Here is a 17,169-nt window from a genome sequence, read left to right on the forward strand (position 1 = left end):
CAAAATAAGTTATATTTCGAAGATATAACTATTTTGAAATAGCACTTCTACAGTACAGGGAAACCTCAACATTAGTCTGAGTCAGGTTCTCTTAATGTGGATGTGCTAACTTGACTTAGAGCCCCAGGAAGCACCGGGGAGTAATCATTTTGAATGACTCTGGGGGGTAGTTATTTAAAAATAACAGCAGCTGCGCATCCACACTAATCCTATTTCAAACAAGCAGTATGGAAACAGGCATTATTCCTCACAGAATGATGGGCTATTATTTTGAAATTACAAGCCCATTATTTCAAAATAAGTTTGAAATAACTGGCTTGGTAGTGTGGATGCTTGTGCCCTCAGACACTGTTGCTCTACTCGCGCCTCTCAGAGCTGTTGTTCCAGGCTCTCTGCAAGTTCTGTACCAGCTACCTCAAAAATGTGACTTCCCAACCACTGCTTCCTAACAACAACAACTGGAGATTTTCTTTTTTAAATGAAAGGAGATCCTGGAGAACAAGATGGTGCCAGTAGTATAAAGTGGTCTTGTACATTGAGTATACAGCTATTGTGGAGCATCATATGACTGCTGCAGAATTGGGTTAAGCCTCAAAATTTCCACCTCATCATGCAGCCATAACAGATAATTTGTTTTTCCTCTAAAATGTAACAGCTGTAGCTGCAGGCTCAAGCCCTGTTTTGGCACATTCGTAGCTAATTATGTAATTTTCAAAAGTGCCTTGGAATACCAGGCATAGAAGGTACACTAGAAATGCAGTTATGAGGTGGTGTCTTCAGGGCTTGTCTGTATAACCTATTCCTGAGAAAGGGGCTGTTCAAAAGGGTTGTTTCTCACAGAAGCAGCAATATAAGGGCTCACTCTCTTGCCCATAGATGTCCACTGCTTCTTTTTCTTCTCTGTCACATGCTCTCTGTAGATGCCATTACCAGTCATGAAGCCGAAGACATGCCCATTTTTAAACCATGAAGTGAGGTAATCCCACAGTCTCATGCTGTGAGGAAGAAAGAGACTTAGCCTAGGTGCATGCGATTTGATGATTTCATGAAGTGAAATAATACCAGAGTCCGATTCACGTCAATAGTAATTGCACATTAGAAATGGCAGTCTTGTCCTCCTCAAACCTAGAGATCATCATGTATTCCAGTGTCTGCCTCATTAAACTCGTTAGCATGTGTGTAGAAAAGCATATGCAATGGCACACAATTAGTTTTTTATCAAAGGGATTTATTAATAGCTATCAGAGCAATTTCGTTCTGCCTCGGCCTTGCAGCCCTTTCAGATTAACCACATTCTCATCCGTGGTTTTGCCTAATGTGTCACAATAGCCCTTTCACCTGATCTTCTACTTCATTTGCATTAGGAGTGTTAGATCAGATTGGCATGAACAAAATCATGTCACAATCAGCATCATTCTCCTCACATATTAGAGCAAGCTCCATTTCCCCCCGCCCCCCCTCCGACTGAAATGCAGGGGCAAGTGCATGGGAAAAAAATGGAAGAGTTCTTTCCCAATCTTTAATTTCCTGGGAACATTGCTGGTTTTGTTCTCCACGAGGTCTTTGATTAATACACAGCAACTCTCTCTGTCCAACTGCACTCGCTGGGTTAGTGATCACACTGTAATGTAATGTGAGGTGTGGAAGATCAGTACTGTGGTACAGGTGGTAGAGCTACAGATTGATTAGTGTGTGTATGAATTGTAACTGCACCTCTGACTGGACACGTCTCCAGGGCTACCTGGAGAAAATCCATAATGACTTCACATGAAAAAATCACCTGACAGACTATTTGCTATTCAGGGGTTCCCTCTCACTAGTACTTAGAAGAAAGATATCCTTAGTATATGCTAGCATGACAAGGGAAGTGGTCTGAGCATCTCCATAGTATGCACATGGATGCAAAAGGCACCACAAGGTTAACAGTCAAAGATCTTGAAACAGGGATGATTAATTTATCTTAGCTGTACTAAGTTGCATGAATCAGAGAGGGAAAGATCTGGCACACTGCATAGCAGGACTCATTTTACAGCAATGTGCATACATCAAAGAATCATAGAGTAGCCGACAGACCAAAAATGTGCTATGTTTATTTGACATGGATTTATATACTTGTATGATGTGGCTAATTTACGTCACATTTGTTAGCAATGAGGATGAGAATCCTCTACTTCTTTTAGTGAATTGGTTAGTTTACCTAAGAAGATAAAAAGTCTTGCATGGTTTATTTCTTCCTTAGAGTTATCATCTGGGAAATGAAAGAAGTGCTTTTGAACTCTAAATCTGTGCAATACTAATTTATACCTTGTATGGAGAAAACATGAATCTAAATAATTATTTATGTAAATGTCAGACTTGTGAATGGAGCATGAACATTCAGAGAACTGTAATTAACTTTTCTGCCCGATATTACTTGGGTATCTCTTGCCTTTTTGGTGACTAATCGTGTTTAACTTGTGACATTGTGGTTTTAGTATACCGGGACGTTAGACTTTGCACACACATCCAAGTTTTTAAATTAAAAACAGTTGTGTTTTTAAAGAAAGTGTAACTGGATCTTGGAAGCACATGTAACACACCTCTTAATATTTAATGAGATAGTATTTCTTTCTGTCTGGTAAACATAGAACTTTAGCTAATTAATCCCTGCCTTATATTTATTCAGTGTTCCTCTTTCATAAGTGATCTGTGCATGAGGTTTCCCAATGACTCTTGATTTGTGTGTCCTGTTGTTCTGATGAAACACTGAAGTTGTAAAACGCAAAAGCACGCATTAATGCTGTGTTAAGATTGAGAAATCAAGCTCTCCGAAGTCCAGACATTTCAAAAGTTAGAAGTGTTTCCTCAACATTAACTCAAACATATTGCATATAGATCAGTGTTTCTTAAACTTTTTAAGACTGAGGAACACCAAACAATAATTTTTTTCATGGGGAACATGAAGGATTTTTTTGTCGAGCAAAAAAAAAAGAAAAAAAAAACCAAAACACTGGGAGACCTGGGGGTCAAAATGCACCACTATCCCCTCAGGAAGACTACCCTAATAACAATCTGGTACATAGAGCTGAAAACGCAGACCACAAAAAAGTAGGGATAATAATAAACAAATACTAAATAAGGTCATGTGTCTGGCCAGGAGGGAGAATAGAGGAAGGGTCTTGTGACCAGGAGGAAGGGTAGAGGAGGGTCTCGGGGCAGAATGTCTGACCAGGAGTGGGTCTTGGGGCAGGGTGTCTGTCCAGGAGGGAGGGTGCAGGAGGGGACTTGGGGCAGGGTGTCAGAGCAAGCTGGGAATGAGGAGTCTTGGCAGGGGGAGGGGAATGAGGGGGGTTTGGGCATGGGGGGGGGGGACGCTTACCTGGCTTGGCACCCTGCTACAGCAGGAAAAGCCTCCAGGGAGCATGCTCTTGTTCCTCAGGGGGGTGTGGTGGAGAGCTCAGTTCCCTCCCCCCGCCTCGCCCACCCATGCAGTGGAGAACCCAGCGCAGCTGCAGCACCAGGCCAGGCTTCCACTGGCAGAGAAGCGGGGGCGGGGGGGGGGGGGAGTAGAAGCACCAACTGTCTCTGCCAGATTAAACTCTGCCATTTCCCTAGCAGGCTGGGGAGGGGCGCAGGGGAGTGAGAGCAGCAGCAGATGGGGGCAGCAGAGCCCAAGCATGCCCCAGGTGGGGTAGGGGGGCAGCAGAGCCTGAACGTGCCCCAGGTGGAGGGTTGGGGGTGGCAGAGCCTGAGCCGGGTTTCCTGCAGGTGGCAGATTTAAAAACACCGAGGTCCAGGAGCAGCTCCTCAGCTCCGGTCATCCCTTCCCCTCCTGGCAGCAGTTTCTGCTATAAAAGCTGTGCAGCACCAGAGGCCCCGTGCGACAGGGGCCGTCCTGCAGGCTGGGGAGGAGGCAGCCGCAGCAGGAGCTGCCTATGGGCTCTGCAGGGGGCAGGGGATCAGAATTTTTTCGGGGAAGCCCGAGTTTCACTTCTCAGAACCCCAGGGTTCCGCGGAGCACCATTTGGGAAACACTGCCCCAGGGAAAAGTTGTTGAGCAAAAAAAAAAAAAAAGAAAGAAAGGAGGTTTGCTCTTTTAAGGGTGGTCATTTTGAATTCTGTTCTTTCCACAGCACACCTCCGACTGCCTCGCCAACTTTGTCCTTTGCCAACTTTGCATAATGTTTGATATGCTGCCTCATTTCTCTGTACTTAACATTAGAAATTACCCTGAAATTATCTAAGGTACAACAATATGGTAACTCTTAGTAAAGGCTGATTTTTTTTAAGGGTGTTCATTGTATACAAGGAGAATATGACAAAGAAGTTTCTCAGCTCTTGGCATTTAGAACTTTACTTTTGGAGACTCTTGTGTTCATTGCCTATTAACAATTGACTTGCATTCTGGAGGGGGGGAAAGCTTTGTTGAAAGAGCAGGGGTGGATATAGGGCAGGGCGAGTGGGGCGGCCGCCCTGGGCCCCGTTGTTGAAGAAGCCCCAAGCATGCGCTGTGGCGCCACCGTGCATGCGCCGTGTCAAAGGGGGAGCCCCGCGAAATTGTGCTACCCTGGGCCCCGCAAAATCCTCATCTGCCCCTGGGAAAGAGTATACTCAAATTCTCTTATAAATGATATATGTTGTTTGTGCATTAAATTACCTCTATGGATTGCACAGTTCCTCTGAAAAAAATGGAGGGGATTAAGAGCAGCTTGTATAACTCTTAAAAAAAATGCCACATTCTGAATAACAACTGAGTTCCTAAGTCCCCAGTTACTTGTGCCATATGTTTCTGTGGAAGCAACTTACTCACAAAATTCTAGGACCGATGAGAAGAAATAAGGAACAAACAAGGGGAGCCATCAAATACTTCCTTTCTCTTCTCTTAGCATTTCCTGTTGTTTCTCCTGTCACTGGCTCATCTCATCGGTGAGCTTCTGAGAACCTCCTAGCAATGAAAACAATAAAAGGAAACTGCCAGTTTAATATATTACTATCTATTTTATTTGAATAACAATGGCAGTCAGAAAGATGTTAAACCGATAGCCAGTCAGGCAGAATTATGAAAACCATTTAGATTGCTTTTCTGTTCTAGTAAACAAAAAGAAAGCCTTATGTGAGGTACTTGACTGTAGACAATCTCGGCGTGAGAAACTGTGCTTGTGATGTTGGAAGAGTCAGACTTATTTGGAAAGGTTTCTGTGTAGGATGCTTTCCATGTAAGGGATTTACATGTAGAAGATGTAATATGAAGGAATCTCTTGTGTCACATAGAAACATCCGAATTAGACGCTTTTCTGAGTGAGAACTTTGCGTTGGAAAGCATTTTACTAGAGGAATTATTATAGGGGGCCTTCTCCTTAATTTTCACAAGATATCTAGAGGAATGAAGGAAACCTCCGGTGTTAGATAAAGCTCACTGGGGTCTCCCAGGAGAGAATTTGTTTTTCTGTTAATTCTTGGGAAGTGTTCACACAAGCTGATGGTGGATGATGTAGGGACAGAAAAAGAGCCTCACTTCTCCTTCCTGAGCTTTCCTAGATCGATAGCTGAATCCCACAGCTCCTGTTTAACCAGGAAGGGAAGAGAAGTCCTGCTGCTATCATTCCTTGCTGTCTCCTGAGGAAGGAAGAAGAGCTGGCTGCTTTTGCCTGCTGTAAGCATTCTGCTAGCAGCAAATATCTCCAATGGCTGGAAATGGGAAACTAGATGGGGAGGGCTCTGAGTTATTACAGTGAATTTTCCCCCAGGTGTCTGGCTGGTGAATGTTGTCTATGTTCTCAGGATTTAACCACTATATTTGAGGTTAGGAAGGACTTCTACCCTCCTCCCCAGTCAGATTGACAGGGACCCTGGAAGCTTTTTGCCTTCCTTTGCAGTAGGGCATGGGTCACTTGCAGGTTTAAAGTAATATAAATGGTGGACTCTCTGCAACCTGAATTTTTGAAATCATGATTTGAGAACTTCAGTAATTTAGCCAGAGATTATGGGTCTATTACAGAAATGGGTGAGTGAGGTTCTGTGGCCTGCAGCATACAGGTCAAACTAGAATCAGATAATGATGATGATGTCCCCTTCTGACCTTAAAGTTTATGGATCTATGAATGAATTTGTGCTCTTAGTCTAGTTTCTTGTGCAGAGAGCAGTTGACCTCTGATAGTGAACTCAGCAGAGTTTGCCATGTTAATAAAGTCTCATGAGGTTACACCCTTTGCCTACACTACATATCTACACCACTCTAAGTATGCAACTCCAGCTACATAAATAAGTTTGGAGTTGACATACCTTAGATGTCATACCTTAGCTGGAGTTGCCATACCTTAGATCGAGTTTCCACAGGATCTGCACCACAGGTTGGGGATGGAGGACGGGAGAAACCCTTCTATCAACTTACCTTACTCTTCTCATCCAGAATAAAGTAGCAGGGTTGACAGAAAAGTGATTTGTGGTCAATTTGACAGGTCTTCAGTAACTCCACTAAATTGACTGACAGTGAATTGATCTCAGTGTGAATCCCTGCTGTAGTATAGATGTTGCCTGTGACTAAGGGCACGGAGAATAAATTTTCCTCTCGTTCCTACAAGAGTTAGTTCCCTCAGGTGAGGAATGATGCACTTTGGGAAGATGATAGAGAGAAGGCTGCCTGGCTATTTATTGTAGCTATTTCCCAGAGAGAAAAATTCAGCTTTCAGGGCTGTCAGAAACCTGTAACTCACATGTGGGGTAGGCCTAATATACAGAAAGGGGAGGAATGCGATGGACTTAAAATGATAAACTAGTTTTTGTTCTGTACAAGTATTTCTAGCATTTTCTGTGACTGGAGCTGGTCAACATTAACTTTTATTACAGTGAACCCTGTAATAATGCAATAAGAGCTCCCTCTTGTGACAGTAAATTTACATGGCACATGACTCAATTTGGAAGAATTTGTCCTGTGTTCTGACATCTTAGGCCCTCTTTTCAAAGGAATGTGGTTTTTTCTTAAAGTGCAAAAGATATATTTATTCCCCTCCAATAAGCCCTCCCCACTTCCTGCATCACCTCTCACTTACTGACCGGGGGAGGGGGCATTTCAATAGCAACCAATTTTAGAAATAAGGTACACAATGTGGGAGACCAAAAGAGGTCATAACTACTTAACTACTTAAAACATTAATTTAGAAACAAAATGTTCCAGTTCATGCTCAATATAACCTCTGGGAGCTGTTAGAGAGGTTGAGAAACAAAGTCAGGGATATTCTGAATGTTTGTAAAGGACTACTGTTTAAGTGCTAAAATTCACACAATACCCTCTGGTGGTTACAGTGATTTTCAGACCTCCAGCTTATTTGCAAAATTGTTCTTTGAATGTATTTTTTAACCCAACTAGCTCAGATCTTAGCTCATCAAGATGGGCTCCAGCTATTCTACAGGGAGCTGCTCAAAGATTTTTCTCTGCCCCCTTTTTTTGTTTTGAAACTAATGGAGTTTGAGGACATTCAAAAGAATAATCCTGCTGCCTTTTCCTGAAGAAGATAATTGAGTGCAGGAATGGGGAAGGTGGGCCGGTAAAAGTATCCTGCAGCTAAGTCCCCAAAATACTATGGTGAATTCTTATAGTACCAGTGTAATGCCGCCACCACAGAGATGGAGAGTGGGCAGTTTGGGGAAAACTTTGGCCAGAGAAGCAGAGAATCTCCTCAAAAATTACCACAGATAAGATCCAATCAGAACAGACAGTACCTTTAAAAAAAAATTTAATCATAAATCAACCTTGCCTGAATTTGAACCCGTGGCTCTTAGAATATAAATAAAGTAAAACTCTAATAGTCCGGCATCCAATAGTCCAGCACTCCTTATAGTCCGGCATCAAAATGGCAAGAGCCTAGTGAGTGAACTTCGGCGAAAAAAGAGTCACAAGGTAACAGCGGCAGCAGCTGAATTGAGCAAAAAGGGTAAAAAAGGCTTTAAAAAACTAAAACATTACAGTATACTGTATACAGTATGTACAATAAAAAGGGTTAAGAACACTTTATATACAGTATATCATGTATACAGTATATATATAACCTGCTTATAGTACCTCCTGATAGTCCGGCATATCTGATAATCCGGCACCACCTAAATCCCATAGGTTCCGGATTATCGGAAGTCTACTGTATATAGAACCTGAAACCACTGCACCCACCCTTCTTTATTTTGTTTCTTAACTTCTGGTGTGATTTGGTTCCTCAAAGCTAACTTGTTCTTTCAGGAAAAGTGTGTCATGGTTGCAGAACAAGAGAAACACTGCTTCTTTTCAGGAGTAAAATGACAATTACTCAAAAGCCCTTCTGCGCTAGGGACATACTCTGAAAATTTTCCACACAGCTGAACACTAGCTCATTTCTAGTGGTATTAATAGGATTGCCAGGTGCCGGTTTTGAACTGGACAGTCCAGTATTGGAGCTTTCTGTTTGGGAAACAAATTAAGAAAATATAAATGAGAAAATATCAATGTCTGATATTTTCTAAATAAGATGTAATGTAGATTGTGATGTAATGTCAAGCGTGTCCGGTATTTTTAATGAAACCATCTGGCAATCTTAGGTATTAGCAATGTGGGAAGCCCTACTGTAGACATGCTGGCAGGTACCACTAGCATTATTAACACTTAGACACTGTGTAAACAAGGATAAATGGTAGTGTTAACACTGCTGCTGTGCTAATGCACTATTCATACCTGAAATCCCACTATTGCTAGTGCTGGAGGTGCTGAGCTGGGGTTAGCTATGGTAGGACATTTGTAGATAATGTATTTAGTGTACACAGGGCGGAGGAAACTAGTCTGAAGGGAATTTCGTCTACAATTCTTACTCCTGTTTGTTTACCTTCATCTTTTAAAAATGTGCTTTCCTGCTGTTTCCTTTTTTGCTGTCCATCTATTCGCAGCCCATTAATTCTCAACAAGCTTCTCCTCATGCATAATCCATCCTCTCACAACTATTATTTCTGTCAGAGTCTGGCAGTTCTTCATGTGCCTGGTGTTTAGTACATCACACTTTGGGTTCTATTGATTATTATAAACATATTTATCCCTCCCTTTAAAGCACTGTTGTTTTCACCCTGCTGATGTTAAGGAATTACAGAATTTATCAGTAACAGCAGAGTCTGCAAACCACAAAAGGGCAGAACTGGGAAACAATCCTTGGCTTTTTCCCCCTCCATTACTAAAACATGCACTAGCAGGAATCTGAAAGCCTGCCCAAGACTGTGAATGTTTCATTTTGGCTACTGATGAGGTAATGCTGGCAATTGGCATGCTACCTAGTCCCTAGCCTTAGGGAGAGGTTTGCATTCCTTTGCTTTAGAGTCCTCTGATAAATTAAGCAACTTTGCCAAGGGCCAGAAACCTCAGGTAACTGTCTTGTATTGGTGCTCCAGAGACCACTTTTTGTTGTTGAAGATATACACCCCACCCGCCAAACTGACATTGGGAGTGGAACCGGGAGACACTGATTGGATTGCCTCTAAATTTTGTTTTTCGTTGTCCTCATACCATAGCTGTGGTATCACATCTCAAGACAACAGACCAATATATCTGCTTGCCTTAGTACTCTTCCATTCTTGTTTATGGTATCCATAGAAATGATGTGCAGTTAATCCAGTTCAGTGGGAATTTTGCTGCCATGGTTTAGCAGCAGATCAAATATCTATGAAATATCCAACAGAAAAAAATCATTCCCTGACAGGCTGTGCATCTACCTGCTTTTGAGCAGTCATTTCATTCTGTGCATATGAACCAAAAATGCCTGTGGAGATTTTATGATAAGAGAGATACTAATTTTCACAACTCTTGAGGGGGTGCTGCTTTCTGTGGACGTGATTAGATTATGAAAAACCTTTTCTCTATATGGATTTTGTGCTGGGAAGCTGTGTTCAATTTCCTTTTATTCTTTTTTTCAATAAAAATAAGCTTTCTATTTATAGGTCTAAGAATTGTTTGTTACTAGTATTAATACGTTGTGCTTGTTTAGCAGCTTTTGTTCAAAAACATCAAATCATGTGCACAGTAAGCCTTGCAATGTCCCTGAGGAGATATGCCATAAATATTAGCCCTGTGTTAGAAATGTACCGAAATGCCAAGACGTTAACTTTGCCCAAAGATCACACAGTGATAGGTGACAGAGATGACAGAATTCAAGGTTCCAGCCCCCAAATTCTTTGCTCCAACCAGTAGAATGCACTAGATCATAGGAGAAATCAATAGATTTGATCGCTTCCCTTCAATATTTCAACAACTCATACTGGAATCCATGTGTGTATAATTAATGCAATGTTCATGTCACATAGTTAAAAATCACACACACCTACACAAACCAACCAGCAAATGCAAAAGTGAAGGTTCATCAGCAACATTATCTTGATTGTATTGAACAACCCGTTTTTAATTTTTAAAATATAAATAGTACTGCACATTTTAACCAAAATGCAGGAATATACAGAAATATGATGTGCACAGCAGCTGAATTTATACCACTCTTGGAACTTTTTGTAATTTTTTAGAATGTACAAACTAGATACCAAATTAACCTATTTTTAAAAATTGATTACAGTTTTTGGGCAAAGGGCGGAGGTATCTGTATTGTGAATATGGTTGAGGTAATATAGAGAAGGTGAAATCCTGCTTGAAAAGTAGTTGTACAAAGTTGGATGACAACCAATAAAGGGATTTCCTGATTTTATGGTTTTTATGCTGATCCTCACCCTGTCACTCCAAGTGCAGAAGGTGAAGGCCCGCATAAGATCTTAAATACCTTGCCTCTATAGGCTTCTGTTTCCAAAAACTCCCCAAAGTCACAGATTCCGTGGCTTTGGGAGATAACTGCCACCACCAAGTGAAAAAAACCAAAACCCCAAACCCACCCCTTTCTTCTTAGGGTTAGGAAGGAAGTACTTGGACTTCTTCCAGAGGGGTATCCCCAAGATCTTTTATCACGAGAGAGCGTGGAAAAAGAAAAACAGAAAACAAACTGCAATCTCTGGTAGCTAATCTCTTAGTCTTAGGCATGCATACACAGATCTTCTGCTACATTCCAGGACACAAAAATCAAATCATCGCCTTAAAAAGAAAGAGGATTTTATTAACAAAACAAAAAGATATACTTAATAAATCATACTTGGTTGCTAGGTGTTACAGAGCCACTGAGGAAAAAACAAAACAAAACACAGAGAAAAATAATATGTCTGGGTGCAGTTTAGAAATAGAAAATGGTGGGGTGGGAGTGGGGGAAGGAGCACATGAACTTAGCACAAAGATGTTTATCCAAACAACAAAACAAAGAAAAATAACCTGATTGTGACTAAATATACAACCCCTCGTTTAACCTGAGTTTAACCCCTTTGTCACCAAATGTTGGCCAGTACTCCTCCTATCCATCAGAAATGGTGTATGCACTTAAATCATTTCTAACAGTTTGTGGGATTATGTGTGTAGATGTGTATTGAAGTCCACCATTTAAAAGTGAGATTTGTTTATACAATTATTTTTCTCTCTCAATAAAACTGAAATTTGCACAATTTTATTACGACAGAGAATCAGCTCAGGATTGCCTGAAAGGGTGGGGAATCTCTACAAATCTTTTCTATGAATTTTGGGTGAGGTAACAATTTGTAACAAAACATAAAACTAAATCCGCCTCAAGCACTTTGTGAGTGTGTTATGAATCCCTAGCTTAGATCTGTCGGACAGTTTTTGAGAAATGTGTTGCAGAATGCTGAGGCAGATTGTGCTTTAATTTACACTGCTGAAAACCACTGACCTTTTGAGTAATAGATGAAACTAGGCTCATATTTTACATGTATGAAGTTCAGACTCATTCGCTCAGTTGGTAGAGAAATTGGTTATACTGCCTTCATTGGAGATTTATGATGCAGGCAGTTCCATTTGTAACAAAGTTCCATTTGTTGTGTCTCTGTTCAGTGGGTCAGAGAATAGCTGAGGTAAATTGTTATGAAGACCTGGAAGGTAGAATAGAAGGAGGTGGTCTGAGCCATGTTACTTTAGAAAATCAGTTATCTCAGATGCTGTCCTCTATACTTTTTATCTAGCGCTTTCCCCCCACCCCTAATTTTTCATATTCTCGATGCATTGGCTTGCTCTTGGTGCAGTGTGTTAGCCCACGATTGAACAGACTCACCACAAACAATTAAACTTTTAGCTTTATAATATGCCTCCTCTGGTTCTGTTGCTAGTATAAGGTTTGTTGGGAATTCAGGCCTCTCTTATCAAGACCAGTCTGAGCTAGTTTTAGCCATTAAACTGAAAGCAGCCTGTGCACACAAGGGTGACCAGATGTCCCCTTTTTAAAGTTCTCCTGCAGATGTCCCATTTTTTTTTTTTTGAAAATAGGCAAACGATCCCATATTTTCTGTCTTTGCCCTTTCATGAATACTGCTGGGTCTTACTGCTTGCAGAATCCTTGCTCACCAGCCACTTTAACCAGTGGTGAGTGAAGGCAGTGTCAGTGCTGGGCAGTGGGGGTGAGCGTGCAAGGCTTGTGGCTGAGGAAAGCTGCAGCATGTGCAGAGCCGGTTGCTCCCTCCCTGGTCCATCAGTACAGTCCCTGCCGTGTGCCAGCTTTTGGCCAGCAGACCTTCCTTCTCCTCACCCTTCTCCCACCCTATTTCCAGTGAGCACTGGGTGCTTGCTCCGATGGCTGCCGAGTACGGGCAGGTTGTCGCCACTTATGAGTTACTTCTGCTGCTCACCCATCAGCCCTGTCACTGTCCTCTCCCTCCTGTTCCCATTCATTCCCCTTAGCCCCAAGCTCAAGACCTTCTGGCCTGAGGCACTCGCTGCCCAGGAGGTGCCAAGCCCTGCATGTTCCAAAGCTCCAGGCAGAACTGGCATGGGGAAGCCTCTCTGTCCCTCAGCTGAACTCTGTATGGCAGGGAGGAAACTATTTCCAATGTGTTTTGCGTCCTGACCCTGCAGGTCTCCAGGCAAGGGTGATAAGCACCTTCTTCACACATTGCCCCCCTGTCCCACGTCTTGCACCATCCCGTGGGCACTTTCTCCTGCTGAGCCACCTCTCCTGCTAGGATTGCTGAAGCCCCGGCAGCCAGATTCCCTGGGCGCTGGTACACAAAGCATCTTTAGGGCTTAACCCCTTCCTGCCTGCACTGCGGCCAGGGGACAGGAGGCATCTGGGTTATGTCAGTGGCCAGCAGTAGCTCGGAGGTGTTAACTGCTCTCCACACTGCGCAGGCAGGAAGGGACAACCTGCTTCTAGCGATAGGAGAGTGTGGGTGGGGGAGGGGGGAAGATCAGGAGGGAAGAGATGACTTCTTGAAAAACAAAGGCCAGGTCATCCCTCCCCCCACCCCTTCTTCAGCTGGAAGCAGCTCCCATCCTTTCTCTCCTTCAGTGCCAAAAGGCTGCTGCTTGCCATGTGCTGGCATGAACCCAGAGAGAAATCTAGGGACAGGGGCCAGTGACCCTGCGTGCCTTTCACATATTGCCCTGAGAAGATGTGGCACCAGGAAAGGGGGTTTCATCCATGGATGGTCGGTGCAGCTGGGGCTGGGGGAGGCAGGCCTCCTGCCCCACCTACAGCCCCACCCCCTCTGCTGATGCCCCTCCCTGATGGGGATGGGAGGAGGTGGACCAGCGTGTTGAGTGAGCTCCCCCACAGGGAGGGGAGAAGGTAGCAGGGGGCATGTGCGGGGGTACGGGCACGTGCCCAAGCCTCCCTGGCCCCTGGAGCAATGGGGAAGGGAGGAGGTCACACGGCTCCAGCCTCCCTTGCCAAGAGCACAGGGAGAGTGGGAAGTGGGGGCAGCAACACTCCGCCCCCAGAATACGTATAGCAGGTGTTCTGAGGGTGCAGTGTGGGTGGGGCCATGCCTGGTGGTCTGGGAAGGCAAAGCCTGCCCCCACCTAGGCTACCGGATGCCTATGGTTCCATCCCAGGTGCCTAGCCAGGCAGGGAGGGTAGAGAACACTGGTCAGGGAGGACTGGGTTAGGTCAGTCAGTCACCCCTGTCCCCATGTGAGAAAGGTGTATGGGAGAGTGTGTGTGCGCATCACCTCTCACCATGCAAACCTTAAAGGTAAGAAGGTAAATATAAAGACTCCAGCTACGCAGTATTTCTTTTTAACAGGGGCTAGGTCAACTTGATGGTAATTTGAATGTTTGTACTGCATAGTTCTAATTGATTGCCATTTTACTCGCTTGACTACAAGTAATTTTACCAAATGTCCTGTATTCAACATAGGGAAATCAGTCTCCCTAATGCATGCACAGTTGGATGAAAATGGCTATAATCAGATAGCATTCCTGTGAGGTCTCAGAATCATCCTGTACAACAGGGCTACTCGACTTTGGAAGCCCCAGGGGCCATAATAATACTCACAGATCATGCCAAGGGCCACAGCTTAAGTGTGGTTGCATATACATGCAAATACATATGCAAATATATGCAAATAACTTATTTCACACTGACAGGCTTAAGCTGTGGCACCAGACCCAAACGTGGCCAGTGTGAGCCAGTCAGCATCTCTCAGGCTCTGCCCACAAAGCTAAGCACCCAGCACTTCCCACAATGCTCCAGCGCTCCCAGTACCTCCTCCCTGGGGACTAGACATTTCGACACCCTGTTCCCATCTGTTCCAGCCAGCCCATTCGCTTGCATCATTCAGTGCTCACCCTGCCTGGGAGACACCTCACCATTGTGGACACACAGTGGAGGCCATGTTCAAAGGATCCCACCCACGGGCCATGTGTTGAACCCCGCATAAACCCAAACCACACCATGGGCCACAAACAAGCGAGCCATATGTGGCCCATGGTCCATGTGTTGAGTAGCCCTACTGTACTGCTTCTCAGTAGGGGCTAAGTGCTCTAACAGAGGGTTCTGAAACACCTCCTCTTAAGCTCCTCTCATTTTTGGCAGAGAGTTTCCATTCTCTCAGACTATGTTTAGACTACGGAGTTTTTCCTGGATGCCAGAGGTATCCTGGAAAAACTGTGCCACGTCCAGGGATCGCGTGTGCTCATTTGATATGTTTTGTGGAAGAACAGATGTGCTCTTTCGGAAGCCCTGTCTTCCTTGTGCTATGAGGAAGAAGGGCTGTTCTGAAAGAGGAGGTTTTTCTGAAATTTGGCCCAGTGTAGATGGGCCAAATTTCGGAAAAGCCTCTTCCAACAAAACTATCAGAAAAAAGTACTCAAATTGCGGAGCACAATTTGCATACTCTTTTCCGATAAAAAGCAGCAATGTAGACATGGCCTCAGGGAAAGAGAATGAGAAATACTGCTAGCTCATTAGAAAAAGCTTTTCTGTTTAAGTACATTTTCTCTTCCACAAACACCAGAATGTGCTATTTTATGTGACTTTATGGAATTGTAAAGAGCTTTCTCTGAGACATGTGCCTTTATGCACACACAAAGAACTTGAAATGTCCCCCTGCTGAGTTAGTCCCCCATTTGGGCTTAACTAAGATTTCAGTTTTGACCATGTTAAGTTGTGCTAAAATAATTTCTAATAGGTGATATTTTATGTTGTTGAAAATACTTGTTTAATGTATTACCATTACTTCTTTACACATATGTATTTAGTCTAGCCTCCCATCTGACTAGGAAGCTGTTGTTATCCCTGTGTCGATAGGGAAAACAGTAGTACAGGATAACAGGACAATAAAATTACTTTCTCCAGAAGGTCAGTGCTGAGGAGAGGACTTATCGATCTCTTGGCTTTCAGTCTTGTGCCATAGCCTTCTGCTATCAGCAATGTTTATCTCTTACATTTGAGATTTCATAAAGCTGTTTTTATATGTTTCAGAACATTCTCACATAAGGCAATTTACTGTATTTGACCAGTCATATTTTCTTTTTGCACTGATATTGTGATTTGAATAACAACTTATTTCTGCTGCTTGGGCACCTGCAACAGAGCCATGTTCATGGTTTTTATGAAATTGTAATCTGCCACTCCAGAAATGAATAACAGCCATAAGAACCAAACATGTTGGGCAAGAACATGAGCTAGAAAGGATCAAAACTTTAAAGAACACAAATACTTTTAATCATTAGTGAACATGGCCAGAACAATGATGAAACATTTAAGGTCCTGGTTTTTGGACCTCAGCACAGGCAACCCTAAATTGGTCTCATATTTCCTTTGGAAGGAGGGAAGTACATCTGAAGTCCATAGCAATTCAAATCCTGGAGGAGTCCCTGCTTATGTGATATCTGCCATGTTGGCCTGCACTAGGTATTGAAGTGAGGAACTCTTGAGTGAAACACAGATTGATCTAAACAACGAGACTCTAGGAACTATAACATTCACATTGTCTCTGAATTGGGACATAAAGGAAGATGTAATACATGCTGACCAGTGAGTTACACTTGTGCTACTTACTTAGCTGCTCCCTGCCTCAGTTTCTCCATTGTAAAATGCTGCAAGAGTCAGTTTTTGTACATGTCTTTAAGAACTTTGGATAAAAAATACAATGTAAGTGTGTGAAATATGGTTATATCTGAAATATTTTCTCTGAATCAAAATGCTCCTTTTCAAGGGACACTGTCAAATAGCTTAGCTCCCAAATTCATTTTATTCTGTAATGACCGTAACCCAAGAGGAAATATCCAATAGGCTAATTTAAATATCTAAATTCAACATTAAATCAGCAAGAATTATTTTAAATACAGGTACAGTGAGGCCAGATCAGCAGGTGGTGTGAATCAGTGTATTTCTTTCTTAAGTCAATAGAGCTACATTCACAAAACCTCAAAATCTGTCCCTGTATTCTGCTGGGCATCGGTAAAATAATGTTTTTTTATTCTTGCTGCTTCTTTGCAGTATCAGTTATTAACAAATATTATTCCCTGCACCATGCAAACTCCTGCAGCTGATGAAGCTGGAGCCCCAAGACATCAATAAATAAAACAGAGCCATATTTGAGTGTTCTCTTAAAAGGGAAGGAACAAAATCAAAGTATGTGAGAACTTGCAATCAACAGAGAAATAACATAGATTCAAAAGTCTTTCAGAACTTATAAAGAATGGTGTAATTGGCAACTTGATCCAAGAATATATTTTCTGTGAGTCACCCTTTACTGCCACTGCCTTGGACAGCTTTTCATCTTTGCTTCTGCAATCTGAGGACGTTGATAAAAAATTCAAGAAGCAGCAGCACACACATGTAAAATCCTCACTGAGCAAGACTAAC

Source organism: Pelodiscus sinensis, chromosome 2, assembly GCF_052426305.1.
Source record: "Pelodiscus sinensis isolate ZL-2025 chromosome 2, ASM5242630v1, whole genome shotgun sequence".
NCBI lineage: Eukaryota > Metazoa > Chordata > Testudines > Trionychidae > Pelodiscus > Pelodiscus sinensis.